General features: G+C 32.6%; 1 protein-coding gene across 1 annotated transcript in view; it reads right to left on the bottom strand.

Moving 5' to 3' along the window:
• LOC132704672 (gamma-sarcoglycan-like) overlaps positions 1-24,906 on the bottom strand; it is a 103,753-nt gene that overhangs the window by 44,867 nt on the left and 33,980 nt on the right. The gene's annotated exons all lie outside the window — the stretch shown is intronic.

Below are 24,906 nucleotides of genomic sequence, written 5' to 3' on the forward strand. Positions count from 1 at the left end.
CCGCTTCCGTTTCATTCGCCCTGTCTTTCTTTTTGTTGTACTAACGGTTGCTTTTAGCTTTATCGGAAAAACTGAATCAGCGGAAGGCAATTCAATATCTAATTTCCAAGTTCCCGAAGGTTTCCCTACGTGTAATGGGTTCCGTTCGAAAACAAGGCCCATATGTATTGGAAATAACACTTCGCCGGATATGGAAAATCCGACATAGTTTTTCCGTGCCACCCAATCAACTGTCCAATGATTCAACATCGGCGGGAAATATTTTTATTTTTTTTATCCGTTTCGCACGTAAATTTCTAAACACTGGTTTGTGTTAGACGACCTGCTATATGCCATAATTGACTGAAATAGTTTTTTGCAGCGCGGGCCCTACTAGGAAGAGCAATTCCTCTTTCTAAAAGTAGAGAGAGACCAAAGCTCAATTTTCATAAACACCATAATGAGAAAATCGCGCATGGAGATGTAATTTCAGTGTTATAGTTTGGTTTTTTTGTTTTAGGGAATTTTATTTTTCCATGAAGCTATTTACAAAACACTTTTTTAAGTAAGAACAGAACTTAAAATTATCGTTCCACAAACACACTTGAATTTCCTTCGAAAAAATATAGCAATTGGTACTAGTAGTTGTCAAATTGTTATTTTTTTAGTTTGACTAGTTTAATCTTTCAAATAAATTTAAATGAAATCAATTGGAATCGCGTAATGGGTTACATTTTTCCAGTGTGTTTAAATTTTGCGTTGACATTTTACGATTATTTTGAACATTTCCTATTATTGTAACCTGTTTTATGTATAGTTTTTTTTGGCTTTTTTCTCAATTACTTATACACGGATCTAGCATGCGGAAAGTATGATTTTACCACGTCAGTTTTGCTTCCTACCGCTGGGAGCTACTTCGGACATTTTCGGATGTTTTCGGAGATATTAGCTACGTCTTGAATTTTGACGTTTGTCCACTCTGACGGTCATCTCAGACGTCACTCAGTGAATGAATTGGTGAAATGTTTGGTGTTTTGCAAGATTTTACCGAAAAACTAATGGTCGTAGGAAAAATATAGCACCGAACACATTTAGAAAACTTTTTAAGTTTGTATTTATTAAGCACTCGCTCTGCTTGTGTGACTTAAATGGCGTTTACCACACTTGCTGCATAATATGCTATTAAGAAATCATGTTCTCCCTTGTTGTGGTAGAAATTACTTGTATTCTTCCGGAATTTTATTTAAAAAAAAACCATCACATCCTTTATATGAAAGGCCAAACTAAAAACGTTGAGTTTTAGTTGAGTATCATTGTTTTCTCTATTATAACCAGGATTGGAAAATATGTAAAACGTTCGACATAAAAAAAAATTCTGTTGATAACTATGCTTTTCATAGAAATATAAAATTCTACATAGAAAAAAAAGTTTCTTTCTTAAATAGCCCCCTATAACTCTGAAAACTGGAATTTCCATTTAAATTTGCCAAATCTTCTACATAAGAATGCGTGGAAAACTTAATTGTGGACCTCGACTTCATGATGGCTGATATTTTTCTGCTAATATTTTAAGAGCATAGTTTGGCATGTGGTATAGATATTGGTTAGTTTGAGTTTGAAGATACTACATTGTCAACAAATTTCAAACCATTTTGTTTGCCGTACTTAGATTTGAAGCAAAAGCGGCTTGTTGTCCCAAGTTGCACAAAGTACCCAATTTTTCGTTATCTAAAAACTAATGGTTCCGGAAAAACAATTGTACATAACACGTTGGTTGCCACTCGTTTATCAAACTTGTTGCATAATACTATTAGTATGCAAAACTACATGGTTGAGTTGTCTAATAAAAAATGCCACCCAAATGACAGAATTTAAAAAAACCTCTACGAATAGCAAGCCTAAAAATCATAAAAATAAAAGATCCAATTTGCTTTACAGTGAGATCCAACTAATCTGACCTCGACGATGATGGCCGTCTTTGCTAGTAAGTCTCTCTAATTTAGCATAATTTTCCCGGGCCGGGGGCTGGAGTAAAAATGGTCATCTGCATATGTATGACCGCCAAGACTTCGTAGATTTCTTATCTTTATTTAGGCGACCGGATTTAACGGGGAATTCAGGGTCGATGGGGGAAATGAGAGATGGTAAAATGGCCCGGGATTTTCGTTTAAGTAATTTGTTTTTTTTAGTTCTGCAAACAGTCCGGCAATTTGTTTCGCGGTTAATATTGGGGTAATTTACATCTTTTATGCTTCCCGTCCGCAAAGTTTCGATATTTTTTGTTTGTCGAGGTCGGAGTTTCAAATCGGAAAAGTTATGGAAGCTTTTTCTTTAGAAAAAGCTCCACGTTTGCGGTTGTTAGCGGTGCAAAATTAACAGGCTTTGTTTTGTCAGAATTTTATTTCCTTTTCCTAGGTATTAGTCATTAACATTACTATTTCTTTAATCTAATATATGAAAAATAAATTTTAATTTTTTTTGGATTTTGTGAACTATCGCAACAAAAAATCCGGAAGGGAAAGATTTAATTTACTTTATGCGTGTGAGATTTTAGTCCCAGCTATCCAGCGAAATTTTACATGTAAACAGAATGGGCTCACTTTACACCGTTAAATCGATGTTAATTTTAACAAGAGTTTGGTAATTACTCCACAAAACGGGATCCATATTTCGTTGTCGTTCATTGAATTTATATTCATGAGATGAAATGATGTTACCTGTACGTGCGTGTTGTGGTGTAAATCATGTTTAAATCTCATTTTATTAATTAATGTCTCCGTTGGTCTATTGTGCGGAAATGAACGATGTTGTCAAATTCCAGAAGCAGGCGTATGTGGAATCCTTTTGGGGATGATCCAGATTATATATACGCTACCAAAATTGAATTGAATTCTTTGATATTTGCTTAAATTTTTTTACAGGCAATGAAAATGATTATGACAAAACCTTAAAATGTAGTTCTCTTTTTTTTTGTAGAAAGGTACTACATTTTAAATATCGAGTAACAGTAATTACGCTAAAAATCTGCAAAGCTATCTTCAATTGTTTTTAATAATCGAGATGATCAATCTTCATTTTTATTCCACTTTTTCTTTGTAATACAAGGTTAAATGAAATTAAAACTGTCACTTATTTTTCTATTAAATCTCTTTTTAAAGGGATATTTTAAATTTTTTGGTCAAACAAAAAGTACTACTACGCACACAGATCGATACCTTCATGAATTGTCATATCACCGGACCAAAAATCAACTCTCTTGGTTACAGAGCCGTAAAACTATCTCAACCCTAACTCTCAGTTAATTTCCACATCAGAGATATTAAGCAAAAAATATTTCAGCACAAGCTCACAAAGAAAAGGAGTCCTAAAGCCAGCCCATACTTGCTACTGCGGCCTTTCTTACATTCAAAACATTACTAACTGCATATCAGAAATTCTTAAGAAATATAATGTTAAAACCAGAGTTACCACTTGGGAAAAAATCTCGATACACAGTCCATTTGAGACACCAGAATTTTATAGCATTCCGTCTATAGGTACAGGACGAAAATATATACTAGGCTAAAAGAACACGAAAGAGCCTTAAGACTACGATAAATAAACTCATCAGCAATTTATTTATTTACTTGCTTTTTAGGACACAAACAGGTTAAATACACAACAGCGCCCTCTTAAGATTCTAAATATAAATTTGCCGAACATAATCCTGAAACCGGATATCAAATTTTATTTGACCAAACTGAAATTCTTAAAGTAATCAAATCTTCTTCCAAAGAAAAATGCGTAATATTTAAGCAACCAAACAATTTTGACATCGCGTTTTTACCATCACTATTAGTGATCCGACACAATGTCTGCTCCTTTAGCTACGTTCCCCTCTTACACTATAAAATTTTTCAGTTAAACTCCGAAGACACCAACAAAACATTTGTCGAAACGTCAACAAGTTCGACTCGTCAACAACCGACGCAGGACGAATCCAGGAGATGTGTAAATAATGGAAGTTTCTTTGAAAAATCAAGTATGCAGTAAAAATAACGTAAAATACTTTGAACATAAATTTTGTTGGTTGCAAGTTTCATTACGCAATCAATTGAATTGAATTTATTCAAAAATGATTTCTTCTAAAGCAAGCAACTGACGTGTTTTGCATCTTATTTGGCCTTGGAAATTAGCATTTAAACATCATACCACGTATGTGCCATATTATTTTTAAACTTTAATTCCATAATTTTCAAGATATTAAAGATAAAACGCATGGCTAGGTTTGGTGAGACGACACACACTTGCGCCTTCCCATATTCTATTCAATTCCATTAGAGTAGTCCAAACATAAACCGCGTAGAATATTCTCCGCTCCACCCGATGCAATTTTATAGCAAATTACAGATAAGAGAAGAGAAAGAAGCACAGAAAGTCACTTGTAATATAACTAAATATAGTTAAAAGCGGCTTACTTCTGGCAATTTTACGAGCCCCACTGACGGAGAGGGCTTTTCTTTTATTACAAAGGAAATTAAACCAGATGGAAAATAAACCTGAATACCACGCAATTTGGTTAAGGAATTATTAGAGTGATAAGGCGGAGGCCGTTCCAACGAAAATCGTTTAGTGTGTCGTTCGTGACGGAACCGAATGAAGCCTTTTGCAATATTTTGTTAAATACTAAATTAGATATCGGTTCGTTACGCCTTTGAAGGTAAATTATTACTTCGGCCACAACAAAACATACCCATTCGAGTAATTCACAATGGCATTTCTTCAAATAGTTCAAACAGTGCTTGATTTCTCCTAGAACATTTGTAATTTACCTAGAATATTAATCATTACTCATTATAACACAATCATTCTGCACCAGATGATGCGCTTCCAGCTTACATATATCATAGTCATGTGCAACTGGACTTTTGTTAAACCGATGGAATTCCATATTTTAAGGTTTTCTTTTTCAAGTTCATGCGAAAAAATCGGTTATCAAATGTGACATTTGATAAAGACGAAACAATTGTCGTGTCATAATATATAATTTCGTGAAAATCTGAACTTTTAGTTGTTATTTATTTTGATAAATGGATTTTCATCAAGTAAAAGCCACCTCAGTTCAATATATATATATATATATATATATATATAAATTATTCGATTGCAGAGACTTTGGAAATACGCGCATACAAAAGTATATATTATTTAAAAACTTTTTTGTTATTTACTCAAACTTATTTACTTTACCCGTTTCTAAGTTATACCGATTTAAAGTAAACATTTTTTGATTAATAAAAAATATGATTAACGCTTATTTTTACAAGTATGCCATGAATGTTAGTTACTAAGGCAACCATTGTTATCGCAGTTGTTTTAAGTGCAATTACAAACAATAGATTTCAACTATTTTAATATGATTTTATTTATTATTTTTTATCGATTTAGTTCTGATAACATGATAAATAAATGAAAAGACAGTAAAATACCTACAAGTTAATAACCAAAATTATTATTGCAATTAACTGCATAATAAGATATTTCAAAAATTTTGTTCAAAATTATGTCCATCTGCTCGAACACAACTATCAAAAACTTTTAACAGATGAGCTTGGGTCACTTGTAGGAGAGTCCTTCCTGTGATAGCGGCACACGCTGCACTAATTTTGTTAATGAGATCATTCATGGCATACTTGTAAAAATAAGCGTTAATCACATTTTTTATTAATCAAGAAATGTTTACTTTAAATCGGTATAACTTAGAAACGGGTAAAGTAAATAAGTTTGAGTAAATAACAAAAAAGTTTTTAAATAATATGTACTTTTGTATGCGCGTATTTCCAAAGTCTCTGCAATCGAATAATTTTTCGACGCGTCGCGACGCCCAGCTCTTTGCAGGCGTCACATTTTTTAAACTTTAGGAAATATCTACTTGACCCCACACTTTGACTACTTTTTACATAAATTAAATATTTCTTTTCGTTTTGGACTTATTGGCATGCGGATATATATATATATATATATATATATATATATATATATATATATATATATAGTTATTCAAAAGTTATAGGTTACAAAAACTATCACCAAATCAATAAAATTGTTGCGTCTTCGTAGGGAATTAAAGATTGATGACCATTTAGTGTGGGGATATGGAACCGACCTGTAGGTACGCAGATAAAATGTGTATAATATTTCGCCAAATTGCTAAATTAAAACTTCATTCACGTCACCGTTTCTATAACTGAGGAAGGCGCTCAAGTTGGCTAATTCGATAAACTTCGTGCAAAGTTTTTCACTCTTCCTGCTCAGTCTCACGGTTCCGGAAGTAACTTTTCGAATCATTAAAAATTTATTTTTGAAAAGGGCTACGTTTAACATTTCCCAGTGAATTTTTCAGCGAGGCGAATGCTATTCCATAATTGTGCAGAATGGGTAGAGCCCTTTGAAAATATATGAAGTGATACTTGATCCAAGAAAGACCCATTATCTGATCGTTTTAGTTTATTTAAAAACATAATAATATTAATCGCTGGACAGTTCGAAGTAAAAAAAATCGGTTAAAATTATTACCCTGTGACAGTTTCATTCATTTTTATTGCATATTCTAAATCATTATATTATGTCAAGGAGTATTTCCAAATGATAGGTCCCATTTGAAGGGCATTGCCTTTGCAGGAATGCTCAACAAGATCAATTTATTGCGAGTGATTTTTGCAATTTTCTCCTATATGCTTTTACCTCGTTATAGTTGGTACTAACTTTTCGAAATCTCCTGATAATATTATATTATCAATTAAATCATATTTTTCATATATTGGTTATAAACGCGTTTCTTTTTGCATGATTTCTTCGAAATAATGCGAAATGCGCATCGGCGAGGACCGCATCAAAATGAAATACCACGCAACGGCGCAAATGTAACTGCGAATTAGTGAGAGATGCAAAACAACAGTAATACATCAGTCAGTTTCGTTTTATCAGTTTTTTTTTTAATAATTTAAAAGTCCTTTGTCGCGGTAAAACGAGGACAAAACAAAAATATGGAGCCGCGAGGTTTTCCAAAGCACTATTTTAATTACTTACCACACTTTTTGATTTATTAAAAATGCACTGCTTTCACAATATTTTTATTATCCCAACACCGGAAAATAATTTGTCACGTTTCGGCGCTTCTGGTAATAGTTCAGTATCCGAGGTGTTTCAAAAGTATTAATTTTCTTTAAAAATCGGTAAACAAACGCCAGCGTTTTAAAATAAAATTTCTTGTAACAGGGAAAAGATGCTATACTGAGATGTAAAGGTGACGGCAAAGCGAAATCTTGTCAACAAATTTTAATTGGGTCTTACAGGATGCCACAAAAATAGATATCCTGAACACCACAGCCGCACTCAAGCGAGCGTTCATCCCTTGCTAATATTATATTACTCCATCTTCTGAAAATATATCTCAACAAATATACTTTATTACTAATTTCGGATTTAAACTTCTACCCTTGAGTTAGTGTGAAGTGTTGTGAGAAAGTGTAAATTGAGAAATTCCGGCATAAAACGCTCATATAATTACAGAAAAGTTTAGCGGAACAGCAGAAATGAAGTTAAGGCGAATGAATTTCATCAGGAGTATATATTTCCAGAGTAATGAAAGAAAGTATATGCTATTAAGGACTAGTGGTTCAGATTGTGGTTGCGATTCCAGGTAGTCTTCTATCTAAAAGTCTGATTACATTGCCTGATTTTCCCATCTGTACTTCCATTCGGGAATATTAAAAAAAATTATACAGTAAAACTTACTTATAACGTACACGCTTATTACGAACCAACGGTTATAACGTAGCATGTAAAAAGTTCCGAAAATTCTTATGAGGCACTCAATAGAAACACAGTTTTTATAAAGTACTCCTTTAATACGGACTTGTGATATAAACCACATAATTTTCTTGTTGCAACCTCCAAATTAAGTGTTTGATTAACCAAAAATAATTTTAACTTGGAAAAATTCAATCTCACTACGGAAAACGCTTTTGTTGATGATACCAGTATGCCTACTGAAGAATAAATAATTACGCAGATCGGTCAAACTGAACAACTAAAAAGTAATGATGAAGATGAAGACAAAGAAGTGGCGGAAGAGACATCTCCAACTTTTGATGACGCCGTAACAGGGATCAAAAATGTTAAACGATTTTTGTTGAAATTTATACGTTTTAGTTAGTTTTGGTTATACGTATTTATATGCGTTTTTAAATAAATAAATAAATATTTTGTTATATCGATTTCGGTTTCCCTTTCATTTATAATATACATGTGCAAGAATTAATAAATATAAAAATTTAAGCATGTGTTTTTAATTCTTTTCTAACGAACTTTTCATATAATGTACCTATTATTAAGTTCCCAGCTGGTACGTTATAACCAAGTTTTACTGTATTAACTGGATTTGCTTTTGTCATTCGTTCTAATTTTGTTTGTAATTTGATATTCGAATTATGTAATTTTTCGTAACCTATCGTATATTTGTTATACCTAAACAATTAACGAAAGCAACAGCTTTGTAATTAACTGTTGTATTCGTATTTTTATTTTGTATATTAACCGTAACAGATACAGACTCGGGATATGGGAAAAAGTTGTGTATTTAGGCAGACGCGCAATGAACTGAAACTACCAAAATTAAAGTATCAGAGGTGGATTAATAAATATTGGGTTGTTCGGAAAGTCATTTCGTTTTTTTTGGGGAACATGAAAGACAGTTTTCGTATAATGAATAAATATTTTATTAAATTATATATTGGCCATTCTGGTCCAACACCTTTTGCCATCTTTCTGGCAGTAACATAATTCCCCTCTCATAAAAGTTTTGGTCCTTGCTGGCAAAAAACTGGTTCAGGTGGTTTTTGACATCTTCATTTGAGGTAAAGGTTTTGCCATCCAAAAAATTTTGCAGGGACCGGAACAAATAGTAGTCGGAAGGCGCCAGATCTGGAGAATATGGTGGATGTTGCAGTACGTCACATTCAAGCTGTAAAAGTTTTTGGCGAGTGACCAAACTTGTGTGAGGTCTCGCATTATCCTGGTAGAACACTACACCCTTCCTGTTGATTAATTCGGGCCTCTTCTCTTTAAGTGAATCATTCAATTTGTCCAGTTGATGACAATAGACTTCTGAATTAATCATTGTATTGTTCGGCAAAAGCTCAAAAAAAACGATTCCTTTGACATCCCACCAAACGGAGAGCATCACCTTTTTTTGGTGAATGTTGGCTTTTGACACGCTTTGAGCCGGTTCATCTTTTCTGCTCCATGACCTCTTGCGTTTAACATTGTTGTATACAACCCATTTTTCGTCCCCAGTAATAATCCGCTTCAAAAATGGATCATTTTCTTGACGTTTGAGGAGCGAATCACACACGTCAACGCGACGACACAAATTTCGCTCCGTAAGGACATGGGGCACCCACACATCGAGCTTCGAGGTAAAGCCCGTGCCTTTCAAATGGCCATAAACAGTCGAATTCGACAAATTAAATCTCTCACCGATCTCTCGTGTGGTTATTCGCCGATTTGCATCAACTAATGCCTTTATCGCATCTTTGTCAGCTTCGACCGGCCTTCCAGACCGTGGTGCATCTTCGACATCAAAATTGTCGGATCGAAATTTTGCAAACCAGTTCTGGCTCTGGCGTACTGTTAACACGCCTTCTCCATACACATCCGTCAATTTTTTTCTCGCTTGGACAGCATTTTTACCTTTTCTGGAGTAAAAAAGTAAAATATGACGAAAATGCTGCTTATTGCTCTCCATATTTAAAAGGGCACCAACCAAAAACTACTGCGTAGAATTAATAGAACTTTTTCACACACAAGCCTTGCAATATCAGCTCTCAAGACATATGATGGTTATGCGGCTTAAGTGTGAAGTTGGTTTCGAAAAAACGTAATTAAGTCCTCTGACGGGAAAAAACGGAATGACTTTCCGAACAACCTTATATTTTAGGAAAAGTCCACTTTTTGTTCTTACTTCCTTTAATTTTAAGATTTCTTTCCTAGAACATTAATTTCGAGTTTTGCAAAATTTATTATAAAAGTTGTAGGATTCCAAATCAGTTTCTCGAAATTTGATTGGTTTGTCTGCACTGTGTTTACTGTTCAAATACTAGAAAATAGGTATTAAATATCCTCAAAAAAATTGTATTGTAAATTGAATACTTAGTTTTGTCTGTTATGCATGCCTTTAAGATCTAATTTGTAGAATAAAACCTACTTTATTATAGCATATTATTCCAATGGAACAAACACTTACTCTCTTCAAAAAACTAAGTTTCGTACCACGCCTAAGAGTCCTTTTGTTTCATATTAGAAACGTCTGGCCGACAAAAACGCAATCAAATATCACAATTAGGTCTGATTTTGGGTCCATTCTAGCGCCCTTTTATTTCCCTAATCCAGGATTATTCTGGTATGGAAATGCTGGGAAAACCGCTTTCATAAACGCCGATCCGGTTAAGTTACCAAGCACAATTCCTTCGTTACACGCTAAGCTTTCGGTTTGATTATGATTATTCTTTTGGCATTTGGCGGTTGTTCGGGAAAACATAATGAACTTTCTATGTAGTGGAGTTTTTTTAGGGTTTTTTTACGTCGACGACGCGTATATGCCGATAATTTTTGCATTAAAGGGGTCGTCGCACTTTAATTTAAATTTGCGAGTTAATTCGCTAACGGGTCGGTAACTTGGAAAAACGTAATGGGTTATTTTTAACAATGCGAATTATATCGGTAAAACGGGTGCAATGATTGCTTGGTTGAAATAATGTGTCAAATTGGGTAGGGTTGCCACATTGACCAAAAAAAAAATAATTCAACTCTCATTGATTTAAGCGCCAAGTATCGTATATCTTTTGGTGATATTTTTATAGCAACTGACTGTCAAAAAAGTGTAAGATTAATACTGAATTCTCCAAATTTTCTCGAAAACCATTTTCCAGATGTGTAATCAAAATCCTAACATCTTTCGGTAAATACCTAACAAAAGACTTCAAAAGAAAAAAATTGAGATCTGATGTTAAGCAATTTATGATATTAAGCAATTTTTTTTAATGGTGCTACCCAACGATACGTGAAAGTTTTTTTTTCCAACGTTTCCTTCTGGCTACTTCCACTAAAAGAACCCTTTTCAAGTAAAAATAATTGTGAAAATCAATTTTTTGCCAAAAAGACATATCGGTAGCACACCCTGCAAGTAAGAGCTAGCTTAAGAACAAATCAAGATTTCTCATATCGAAAAACTTCCAGGTATCAATTTTCGTTCCGAAATCGACATCATTTAGGAAATTAAGATTTTAACTCGCACATACTATTTAGATTTAGATTTCTGGATTCTTCCTGCGTCGGCTGTGGATCGAACTTGTTGTGCTTGTGTTGTTGAACTTCGGAGCTTGACTGAAACTGGCTAGCATTCTACTATGTACCTGCTTATGAGGGGGAAGCCACTAAAGGCGGAGCATGAACATTCTTTCGGATGACCGATTCCCATATTCGTGAAAGGTAAAGGTCTGAGTAGCGGTTAAGATTGTTTGCTTCCAAGTTATATTTCTTTAGAATTTTTGATATGTGGTTGAATGTAAGGAAGGACAACAATTGCAAGGGTGCGGTTGCCTTCCGACTCATTACGTTGCATGGTTGTGGTGAAGTGTATTTTGTGATGAAACGCTTAATCTCTCTAATGTCGAAATTATTAGAGAGAAGAGCAGATGTAAGATGTTTTAATTCTGGATTCAGTACCTCTGGCTGAGATAGTTTTACCGCTCTGATAACAGATGATTTTTGAGTGGGATTTAGACATCGGTCTGTGTGCATTGGTTTTCTGTAAACAAAATGACCCCACTGTTAGGTCTGATTTTGTATTGATAAGAATATGTTACACTTGGAGATTATTATTAGTTTCCCATTCAATGGTAAAACGTATGTTAAGGCATATAGAGTTTAAATGGCTAAGAACATTTTCTACAGATTCTTGACCATGGGGCCAAATAACAAGGCTTGCACAAATATATTCGCGATGATGATGGTGATAATGAAGAGCTCATAGGTGTTCCCGATGACGAGAAGATTTGGTTCAAGATTCTCGGATTTTAAGATATCTGAATTAATGTTAAGAGTTTCCGAAGTAGGGATTTTATTGTGAAGTTTATTTGCCATAGTCTCAAGGTTCTTTCATGTTCTTTCAGCCTAGTTGATATTTTTCGTCTGGTCTCCCCAATGCATTCTTTACCGCATATTCATGGAATGCTGTAAACTCTTATATCTCAAACGGAATTTTGACTTTGATTTTGGGTGATTTTTGGACAAGTGGTAAATCTGGTTAGAATAACCCAATGTTGTGTCTGATTTTCTATTGACAAGAATATATATATGTATAGAGTTTAAATGACTAAGAAAATGTAGTATTGATTCTTGACCATTAGGCCAAATTACTCCAAACAAAAATTCTTGCATGTAATCTTCTATGCACGTAATTCTTCTACCAACGAAAAATCGGAGAATCTATAGAAATCTATAAGCAAACACTCAATATTAAGAGCGACTCAGGTCTCTCTTTCGCCAATATGGGAATCAGTCATTCGAGAGAATATTCATGTACCTCTTTTAGCTCCGCCCCTCTCAAACAATATATAAGCAGGTAAGGTCTGTTCATAGATATAAGAAAGTGACCAATTGCTTTTGAATGGGATTATCCAAGAGTGGTCATTAACATACAATGCAATAAGATTATTACCTATAGTTTCAGAATTTAAATTCAGGTAAAATTGTGCTCCGTAATAGAAAATAATTTTATACCTACCTGTGTCTAGTGTATCTCAGGAGATACTCCCGCCCAAATGTAGAAAACACAATTCTATTGTGACTAAGGAAGTTATAAACAATGTTTATTTGGCTCTCATTAAACGTGGTTCCAGAAAGCAAGCATCTTTAGAAGAAACGGCCACATTGACGAAAATTCCAACATCAACTGTATGGAAAATTGTGAATTTCATTTTTCAGCGAGGAAAAAAAGAAGCGATGCTGGCATTTTCTCGAGTGTAGATGAAAGTGATCAAGATATAATACGGCGTAAAATTTACCAGTTATACGAGGAACAAAGCGTGCCTACATTAGATATCTTAATTAGGGGGCTTGAAAAAGATGCAACCGGTGTTAAATGTGGCAGAACTACCTTATGGAAGTGTATTCAACGCATGGGTTTTAGATTTAAAAAATTGAGAAAAGGCAAGGTGTAATGGAATCTTTCAGAATTCGGAAAAATTAGGATTTACAGAGAACAACAAAGACCAATTATTTACTTGGATGAAATCGGGTTCGGTAATAAAAATAATTTGTAATTTTATTTTAGATTTAAACATAAATACATAAATAAATAAAAAATATTGTTTAGTATATTTCCTAACAAAACCCCAAATAATTAAATTCTAAGCGAAGTACGGATCTATTCGGCCTATTTCATTCTTACAGCTTGCTCGGGTCTTTCCTTAATTCGTATCAGTTATTCACTTTCTTATATCTACGAACAGTCTTTACCTCTGTATAATGCGAGCCAGTTTCACTGAAATAATCAACAGCATGGTTGGCGAAACGCCAGCAAGGTCAATAGAACAACAACCGACGCAAGAGGAATGCAGAAGTTTTGTAAATAGAATTAGAGTAGCCTGAGGAAGTTTCTTTCGGAAGTTTTAGATCACACGTTTATAGTTACTCTTGTATTTCCTACATAGTTGAGAAGTCACTCATTCAATACTCATCAATATTGGACACTTATTGAAGAACATCTTGTATATTTAGTAAAATGCAAAAAAATCTGAAACGGACTTTACTGTCGATCGGCATGGTATAAATCTGACATTCGTCGCCCGTTTCTACTCATAAAAGACATCCGTTTGGCTGGGTTTGCGTATCAGCGTGGGACAATAATTCGGATCGAATTACGAAATTTCGAGTCACCCTCTAAATTCGAAAGCGGCAGCGTTTCATCGCGAGCCATTAATCAAAAATAAAATAGCACGGCGGGACCTTTATTTCTCGCGAGGATCAATCAAAGGAACGTTAATGCGAGCCGCCCTTATGACGACTTTATATGCGAAATTATGTCGGCATTTGTCAAGGATGAGTCGATGGATGGAAGGAAGCATCGGAAACGGAAAAGTCAAGGAGAGGGGGTTTGATGGATGCCTTTTTTAGCACTGTGAATACGTCCGTTCGATTGTTGGAAAGCGGCTCAGCTGAGTCGATGGTTAAAAATTGTTTTCTAGAGCAACATTGATCCGTCATATTTGAATTTATTTCGGAAGAAGATTTCCAAAACTCGCAACGGTTAGAATAGAAGGGAAATCACTGAACACATCTGTACACTGAAATATCGCTAAATGTGCTCGTCAAAGAAAAAAAACTAGCTTTCGCAAAAAAAAAAATAAAATAAGTTTTTTGGAATTAGCGTTGCAAATGAGCTCTGAAAACTTAATTTAGGTTTTTTTTTGTAAAAATAAAAAAAATGTGAGATAATTATTAGTAGATAATATAAACTAAAAACAAACCGTATAACATCTAACAACAACCAACCACAATCAACCAAAACTAACCAAATGTAATTAACCAGGTGAATTAAAAAAAAATCTATTAAATGACACTGTTTACTTTTATTGTATTTTACCTAGATTGCGTCTATGAGCTAGAAATACCAATGTCGAGGAAGCAGTTTATTTTGACAAATAAATACACTTTGAAAAATATTGTAAAAATAACAGTATGCATGATCAGTATGAGTATAAGCGGAATCGCCTATCGGTAGTTTTGTTGCCGCACATTAGGCAGATATCGCGCTAGAAATATGGCGGAAAATAAAATTTATTAAAAATCACTTTTTGCATATGTTTTTATTCCTTTTTTAATGAGTGGAGGGAATTCAATAGAAATTAACTTATGCAATGGCATTAAAACATATTTATTTATTTTAAGTTCAATTTAGATTTTTTATTGTCTCCTGCAGTTTTTTCATAATACGTACAGTTTCCAAATAAAAAACAAATATTCGATTAAAATTTATTCGACAAAAAAAAATCCTGTTATTGCTTGATTTGAATCCCAGTTAGTTTTGGTTAGTGTGTTAATTGTTTAATAATAAGAGTTTTAACTTAATTACCATAATGTTGAAATATCAGATATGCATGAATATATCAATTAGTTTTGAATTGTAACTGTGTAGAAGATAATTGACAGCGTTCGACAAAATTATTTTTCTAAAATATATATATTTTTCGGCTTTTGCTTTACATTTTAACTGCATTGTTATAAAAAAAATTGCAGGAGAAAATTTTTTTTCTAATAAACCAATTTTTTGATGGTTTAGTCTAATTCGATCCCCTGCACTCATTAAAAAAATATAAATAAAAAAATATGCCCAAGGTGTGTTTTTATAATAGCAATATTGTAATATTAAAATATTCATATTTGTAGCACGATATCTCTCACTGAGCACTCGTTATTTTAAGTTTTTCTCATTCGTTTTTTCTAAAATGTACATCATCAACCTGTGTTTGACTTCGTCGTTCCCCTAAGTTAATTAATGTATGTATATGAGAAAACATATAATAATTTTGTTTTTTACCTTATCCTTTAAAATTATAAACCCTTTGGGTGTGTTGCGTATTCGTGTATTTATTGCTTTAGATGGAAACGTGAACAAAGCTTAGCAAATAAAAAGTTTTGTTGATTTATTTTGCAGAACTTTTGTTACGCTTAATTCGTGCAAAAATAAAACTAAAAGCTAACTTACAATTTTATTCCGGTAAGAGAAACAAAAGTGATTATTTAGCCAGTTTCTCAGTTAACCCGTGGGGGTTTTGCAGAAACTTTTCGAAATGTCCAACTCCATAAAATTTTAAATTTTTATGTCGGTGTGTGTGTGTGTGTGTGGGTGGGGGGGGGGGGGGCGAACCTCTAAACAAATACGTTTGCGATGTGCGGATGTTTCGAAGATGCAGAAAAATTAAAAGTTATAATTATAATGGAAGGAATGCGCGTGTTGGACATATCGATAAAAAAATTGAATCCTACTGGTTACTTTGGTATTTAATCCGCGCACTTTATAATCTATTATTAAATCAAAACTTCGTTTTAATTTTCGATATTTACATTGAGGTTTATTTTTATTTATATGTATTTATAAACTTGCAGAAAATGGTCTGCCGTAAATTTACCGTGGAATAAAAGATTAATAAAAAAATAACAAAAAATATGCTCACCCAGTTCTGAAATTAATACTTATTAATTTAACAGATTGCAAAAGGGGATAATTTCGTCTATATTACATAAATAATTTATTCCTTAAAAATCTACTTGTTGTTTAAAAAAAGAAAATTTTTGGAAAAAATTTGAATTTTTGTTGTTGTCGATATCACAACTTAACGGGTATTGGGAATTTTTTCTTATAGTCGCTTTTCCGATATGTTTGACAGGACGGACTTCCCCAAGGGGTCATGTTATTTGTTAGAGAATTTTATTTTCGCATTTCGGGTCAAGTTTTCAAGAAATTTGAAACGAAAACGGTACATATAAATTTTTTATATGTCGTCAAAACGGAGTGAGTGAGACGGGTGGTTTAATGGTTCCTGTGAACGACAAGGTTGCCGTCCGGTCGCTATTTATTTCGAATAATTTATTTAGGCGTTTTATACCCATATAGTTTGTTATAACTTATATTCATGCGTTTTTTTGCAAACATCAAAGAAAAGGTATAGAGACAAGGAGAAGTCAATGTAATGTATGAACTGCTTATGCTGGCCATTGACCTTATGGCTTTTTTTGTACAATAAATATTTTTCCAGAATCTCTTGAGCTTCTCCAACACACTATCCCGTACAAGATAGTAAATTGAATAAGACCAAAATATATTCATTGCAAAATATGTATAGAGACTGTGGCTCTTATATTTTTTAATACAAAACAATGTGAGCTTCATTTTCCTTCCACGTTGATACTAAAGGCAGATAACGTGTTTATATTATTTTTCATTTTTTTAACAAAACTAACATTTATTATTTATTCTTCTTTGCAAAAATTGGTTCTGATATATTTTGACTATATTTTTTCTGTGTACATTTTGTGTGTGTGGAGATTACGTGTTAATAATTTCATTGCTCGTGTTGACACTGTATAAGAACAAATCTTTTAACACCTTTTGGATGTTATATGAGCGAATTTTGTTTTATAAATAAGTAAAAACTTAAATATATAATAAAAAAACAATTACTTGTATCACATGATATAGTATATTTATGCCTACTGCTTAGAAATCAATATTTTGGTATTCTTTATTCAACAATACAAAACAATGTGAGCTTCATTTTCCTTCCACGTTGATACTAAAGGCAGATAACGTGTTTATATTATTTTTCATTCTTTTAACAAAACTAACATTTATTATTTATTGTTCTTTGCAAAAATTGGTTCTGATATATTTTAACTATAATTTTTATGTGTATATTTTGTTTGTGTGGAGATTACGTGCTATTAATTTCATTGCTCGTGTTGACACTGTATAAGAACAAATCTTTTAACACATTTTGGATGTTATATGAGCGAATTTTGTTTTATAAATAAGTAAAAACTTAAATATATAATAAAAAAACAATTACTTGTATCACATGATATAGTATATTTATGCCTACTGCTTAGAAATCAATATTTTGGTATTCTTTATTCTACAATACAAAACAATGTGAGCTTCATTTTCCTTCCACGTTGATACTAAAGGCAGATAACGTGTTTATATTATTTTTCATTTTTTTAACAAAACTAACATTTATTTTTATTCTTCTTTGCAAAAATTGGTTCTGATATATTTTCACTATATTTTTTCTGTGTATATTTTGTGTGTGTGGAGATTACGTGCTATTAATTTCATTGCTCGTGTTGACACTGTATGAGAACAAATCTTTTAACACCTTTTGGATGGTATATGAGCGAATTTTGTTTTATAAATAAGTAAAAACTTAAATATATAATAAAAAAACAATTACTTGTATCACATGATATAGTATATTTATGCCTACTGCTTAGAAATCAATATTTTGGTATTCTTTATTCTACAATACAAAACAATGTGAGCTTCATTTTCCTTCCACGTTGATACTTAAGGCAGATAACGTGTTTATATTATTTTTCATTTTTTAAACAAAACTAACATTTATTATTTATTCTTCTTTGCAAAAATTGGTTCTGATATATTTTGACTATATTTTTTCTGTGTACATTTTGTGTGTGTGGAGATTACGTGTTAATAATTTCATTGCTCGTGTTGACACTGTATAAGAACAAATCTTTTAACACCTTTTGGATGTTATATGAGCGAATTTTGTTTTATAAATAAGTAAAAACTTAAATATATAATAAAAAAACAATTACTTGTATCACATGATATAGTATATTTATGCCTACTGCTTAGAAATCAATATTTTGGTATTCTTTATTCTACAATACAAAACAATGTGAGCTTCATTTTCCTTCCACGTTGATACTTAAGGCAGATAACGTGTTTATATTATTTTTCATTTTTTTAACAAAACTAACATTTATTATTTATTCTTCTTTGCAAAAATTGGTTCTGATATATTTTGACTATATTTTTTCTGTGTACATTTTGTGTGTGTGGAGATTACGTGTTAATAATTTCATTGCTCGTGTTGACACTGTATAAGAACAAATCTTTTAACACCTTTTGGATGTTATATGAGCGAATTTTGTTTTATAAATAAGTAAAAACTTAAATATATAATAAAAAAACAATTACTTGTATCACATGATATAGTATATTTATGCCTACTGCTTAGAAATCAATATTTTGGTATTCTTTATTCTACAATACAAAACAATGTGAGCTTCATTTTCCTTCCACGTTGATACTTAAGGCAGATAACGTGTTTATATTATTTTTCATTTTTTTAACAAAACTAACATTTATTATTTATTCTTCTTTGCAAAAATTGGTTCTGATATATTTTGACTATATTTTTTCTGTGTACATTTTGTGTGTGTGGAGATTACGTGTTAATAATTTCATTGCTCGTGTTGACACTGTATAAGAACAAATCTTTTAACACCTTTTGGATGTTATATGAGCGAATTTTGTTTTATAAATAAGTAAAAACTTAAATATATAATAAAAAAACAATTACTTGTATCACATGATATAGTATATTTATGCCTACTGCTTAGAAATCAATATTTTGGTATTCTTTATTCAACAATACAAAACAATGTGAGCTTCATTTTCCTTCCACGTTGATACTAAAGGCAGATAACGTGTTTATATTATTTTTCATTCTTTTAACAAAACTAACATTTATTATTTATTGTTCTTTGCAAAAATTGGTTCTGATATATTTTAACTATAATTTTTATGTGTATATTTTGTTTGTGTGGAGATTACGTGCTATTAATTTCATTGCTCGTGTTGACACTGTATAAGAACAAATCTTTTAACACCTTTTGGATGTTATATGAGCGAATTTTGTTTTATAAATAAGTAAAAACTTAAATATATAATAAAAAAACAATTACTTGTATCACATGATATAGTATATTTATGCCTACTGCTTAGAAATTAATATTTTGGTATTCTTTATTCTACAATACAAAACAATGTGAGCTTCATTTTCCTTCCACGTTGATACTTAAGGCAGATAACGTGTTTATATTATTTTTCATTTTTTTAACAAAACTAACATTTATTATTTATTCTTCTTTGCAAAAATTGGTTCTGATATATTTTGACTATATTTTTTCTGTGTACATTTTGTGTGTGTGGAGATTACGTGTTAATAATTTCATTGCTCGTGTTGACACTGTATAAGAACAAATCTTTTAACACCTTTTGGATGTTATATGAGCGAATTTTGTTTTATAAATAAGTAAAAACTTAAATATATAATAAAAAAACAATTACTTGTATCACATGATATAGTATATTTATGCCTACTGCTTAGAAATCAATATTTTGGTATTCTTTATTCTACAATACAAAACAATGTGAGCTTCATTTTCCTTCCACGTTGATACTTAAGGCAGATAACGTGTTTATATTATTTTTCATTTTTTTAACAAAACTAACATTTATTATTTATTCTTCTTTGCAAAAATTGGTTCTGATATATTTTGACTATATTTTTTCTGTGTACATTTTGTGTGTGTGGAGATTACGTGTTAATAATTTCATTGCTCGTGTTGACACTGTATAAGAACAAATCTTTTAACACCTTTTGGATGTTATATGAGCGAATTTTGTTTTATAAATAGTAAAAACTTAAATATATAATAAAAAAACAATTACTTGTATCACATGATATAGTATATTTATGCCTACTGCTTAGAAATCAATATTTTGGTATTCTTTATTCAACAATACAAAACAATGTGAGCTTCATTTTCCTTCCACGTTGATACTAAAGGCAGATAACGTGTTTATATTATTTTTCATTTTTTTAACAAAACTAACATTTATTATTTATTCTTTTCTTGCAAAAATTGGTTCCGATATATTTTAACTATAATTTTTATGTGTATATTTTGTGTGTGTGGGGATTACGTGCTATTAATTTCATTGCTCGTGTTGACACTGTGTAAGAACAAATCTTTTAACACCTTTTGGATGTTATATGAGCGAATTTTGTTTTATAAATAAGTAAAAACTTAAATATATAATAAAAAAACAATTACTTGTATCACATGATATAGTATATTTATGCCTACTGCTTAGAAATCAATATTTTGGTATTCTTTATTCAACAATTTTCTCTCCAAGAAATAAAATATATCGGTTAATAAGTCTTTTTGAAATAATACATAAATATATTACGCAATTTTCTGACAAGTTGATGTTTCGAAAACGTTAGAAAAACGTAGGAAATTTTATAATGCAAAAAGAATTTAAAGACAACAATCCCCATTATTAGCTATCCTTTTCTACTGAAAAACTTACCTCACTTTTCTATCCTGCCGTTACCATTCCAGTATAGATGGAGTTCACGGTGTGTCAATAACATTTTGACACTCTGTAACTACTTAACGAAGAAAACACGAGCAAAGAAGTGTGAAGAATATCGAACAATAGGTCTTAAGTATTTCTTAAAATCATACACAGGAGAATATACAACGTGTGTGAGAGCCAAATATCCTCAAACCAATTTGGCTTCGTAAAGGAAATCATCTAATTATAAACCAAGCTGCTATCGAAAGAGTGGATCACTACAAATATCTGGGAACCGTCATTGATGAGGACTGGAATAACGCACATAGGAAAAGCCAGATCAACCTTTAACCACATGGGTGCATTTTTCAAAAGTCATAACCTTACCCTTGACACTAAATGGTGCAGAATCCTGGACGCTCAACGAAATCACAGGCAAAAAACTGAACGCTTTCGAGATATGGCTGTACAGGAGAATGCTAAAAATCCCTTGGACGGCAAGAGTAACGAATACGGAAGTTCTGAGAACAATGAAAAAAGACCTGGAACTAATGAACACTATTAAAACCCGCAAATTAGAATAATTAGGTCACACCATGCGGAATGAAGAAAGATACGGTCTGCTGCAGCCAATCCTACAAGGGCAAAATCCTTGGACGAAGAGGACCAGGGAGACGCAGGATATCGTGGCTTATAAATCTCAGGACCTGATTCAACAAAATCGCTATGATGATCGCCAACATTCGCAACGGATAGGCGCCCTAAGAAGAAGAACTACTTAACCGAGTATAAAATTGAAAACATGAGCAACGATTTTAATTTTCATATTGGCGACGAGTGGGAGGTCGTTCAAGTTAGTACACGGAATTGCTAATTGCTTTCCTGACTGCTTCCCATTAGAGAAATTTAATAAGGCGTTCGCTCGCGTAGCGCCTAACGCCGGTCGATCAAAGGACATTATGTAAAAATTATAATAATATTGTGAAGGCAACACTTTGAGACCAATCCGGACACAATTACGTTGGTGTTGGCGCTTTTAACGGTAGAGAAAATCGCCAAGAAAGAAGATATCGGTCGCGATAAGCTCGCTTTGTGTTGCGCGGCTTGAAAAATGATATTAAAATTGTTTTTAATAACAGGAAAAATGGCTTTTGAATGTTAAGGTGAGTAACGACTTTTCGCTAACGGAACCTTAATTGATTTTATTGATTGTGCTTTGCGTTATCAATTACAGACATGAAAATTTTAATATCGGAATATTTTATTTTTTTAATTCGAAGAATAACCGTAAAACCTGAATTTCAAAAACTAAATAATAATTTCTGTTTCTGTGTATTTCAATTTCAAGCGACCTTAATGTCCTAGTAAGACATGACAAATTTTAATTTTTTTTTGTTGTACGTCCTCTTTTTTATGATTCAGACATGTTTTGTGTTATTTGCTGTATTTAATTCCAAAAGAATTCCTAATACATTTTTGTTTACATCTAACAGGATGGGTAAAGTTTTGACAACGTCAGATCAGTTTTGGATGAAATTCCTTTATAATTCCATATTTTCGTATTATCAATTTTGCAATTTTAACCAATTTATTTTATAGATTTAGCAGACCAAAGAAGCAACAACAACAATTATTGCATTGCATTAAGTAACGGAATTCATAGGTGCGATGACGTAATTTAATATTAACCTAAAATATTCAGTCGCCGGATTTGAGAACGAATGCGCAATAACCAGTCAACTTTCCTCTGTTCAATTTATTTATATTTTTGAAACTCACTTTCCATCGTACTTACAGATTAATGACCTTTTACCAGAAAGAACCATATCAGACCTGACACTATCAGTATTACTGATAGTACATCTTGAAATACTGTCTTAGCAATCAGCATTACCGATATTACCGATAGTATTTAATGAAATATTTTCTCATACGATCAATATTCCAATCCCAAGTTCAATATGGGTCGGTTTTTCCACAAATTTGGGCGTACGAAGTGGGTGAAGCGAAATCAAGGAGATCAATGTCTTGCCTTATCGCGAGTAGGCGCTGCTGATTATAAAATTCCAGTGCTGCCCTCGCTTGTCAGTTAGTTGAAACAAGAAACCCTCTATTGAGCACTCGGTCCGCTGCGCTCCTCTCGTGCCAAATAAACTCGTGTAATAGTAATGTGTAAATAGTTAGTGACTTAAGTTCCATTAAGTTTTAAGACTTGTTTAATTTCGCGTTTGTCGACCCTGAACTATTTTTATCAATTCAAAAACGTAACAATACAACTCAAAAACTCGATTCATCTGTTCGTCGGAAAATGTATACGACTGATCACTTGAATTCTATACACTTTTACCTGGATCCTGCTACATAGGCATATAGTGGACTCATCAAACAATAACTTGCGTAACAACTTCTGATTACGAGACTTTTTACTTCTCCCCCGAATCCGTCAAGGAAACCGTAAAAAATGAGGAACATAAAAAGTTTGCGGATAGCGAAATTAGAACCAGGAAATAGGCAGTGGAAATGTATAAGGCGATTTGGCCCGGAATAACTTGTCATATTTCACTTTTTAAATTTATGCGTGTTCTTGGCTTTTATCCGCCCAGTTCGGGAAGACAGGACACCGACTGTTTAGGAGATCCCCTTTATTAATAAAGTTTTCCACTGATTTCTTTCTCACTGCGAGTATTCTTACGTTTGCTTTATTACCGACGATTTGCCCCCGAGTTTTAATATAGCAGTAATTTCGCTAAGGCGATTTAAACACATTCTTCAAAAATGATTTCTTTTTTATGAAAACGTTGGTTGCCTTGCGGCATAGCTTTGTCATAAATAAAGCGGTTATTTGGTTATTCGATAGTAATTTTAACAGGACTAAATTATGGATCGCCTTGTAAGGGATCTGGCAGATTTATCCTATCGACAATGTTGGAAATGAAATTATAAACCTATTAAGCGAAGCACCGGGATAACTAATCAAACCGCACCGGTATTATATTATTATTCGAAAATTTGAATCTTGTTTCATCTTGATGTGCAGCTGGATTGCACAGCAGATGGTTAGTAAGGCATATATTATTAGATATTCGACAAAGATGAAGACGATTAGAAGGGATAGTATTTGACATTAGGTTGGATGGAGATGGATTTTTTTTTACTAATAACTAAATACAATTTTTGAGGTCTTCAAGGTGGAACGGAAATGTTTAGATGCAGATTCATGTACAACCGTCGGGCATAGCTCGTTAGAAACAACAATTAGTGCAATAGGTTAGTTAGTTATGGATCATAACGTTCGTCCTCACATGGTTCAAACATATTTAGATGAGGAAGCAATATTTGAATTGCATCAAAGACCTGTTTTCACGGTCCATCGAGGACAGTCAGATTATCGTCAGTGTTCCACCTATCAACAATTTCCACTATCTAGACGTCCATTTTTTCATGTAATGACTATCGTTACTCGCAATTATTGTACTGATATAGATGTCCACAATTAATCGCCAGCTCAACCAGTTTAAAACGGCTCTTTACTAAATCCCTAAATTACCTAAAAAAACAATCATTCAATGATAAAAGATTATTGCATCACCTGAGTCTCAATTAAATATTGCATTAATATCAAAATTGTAACAGTTATAATCTACGAGCCCCACGAGGCGTATTGGGATAAATGTATTAAAACGTAACAGCCGAGATACGAGTTCGGATGAACATTACAAAAGACAATGTGGAAGTCAAAATATTAGACGATATACCTATAAGACATTCGAAAGACATTTGAATACTTATTATTGCAAACCTATTAAAGTCTGTTCACAGATATGAGAAAGTGAATAACTGATACGAATTAAAGAAAGACACGAGCAAGCTGGAAGAATGAAATATGGCCGAACAGGTCCGTACTTTGCTTAGAATTTAATTAATTGGGG

Source organism: Cylas formicarius, unplaced genomic scaffold, assembly GCF_029955315.1.
Source record: "Cylas formicarius isolate icCylForm1 unplaced genomic scaffold, icCylForm1.1 PGA_scaffold_7__23_contigs__length_41026272, whole genome shotgun sequence".
NCBI lineage: Eukaryota > Metazoa > Arthropoda > Insecta > Coleoptera > Brentidae > Cylas > Cylas formicarius.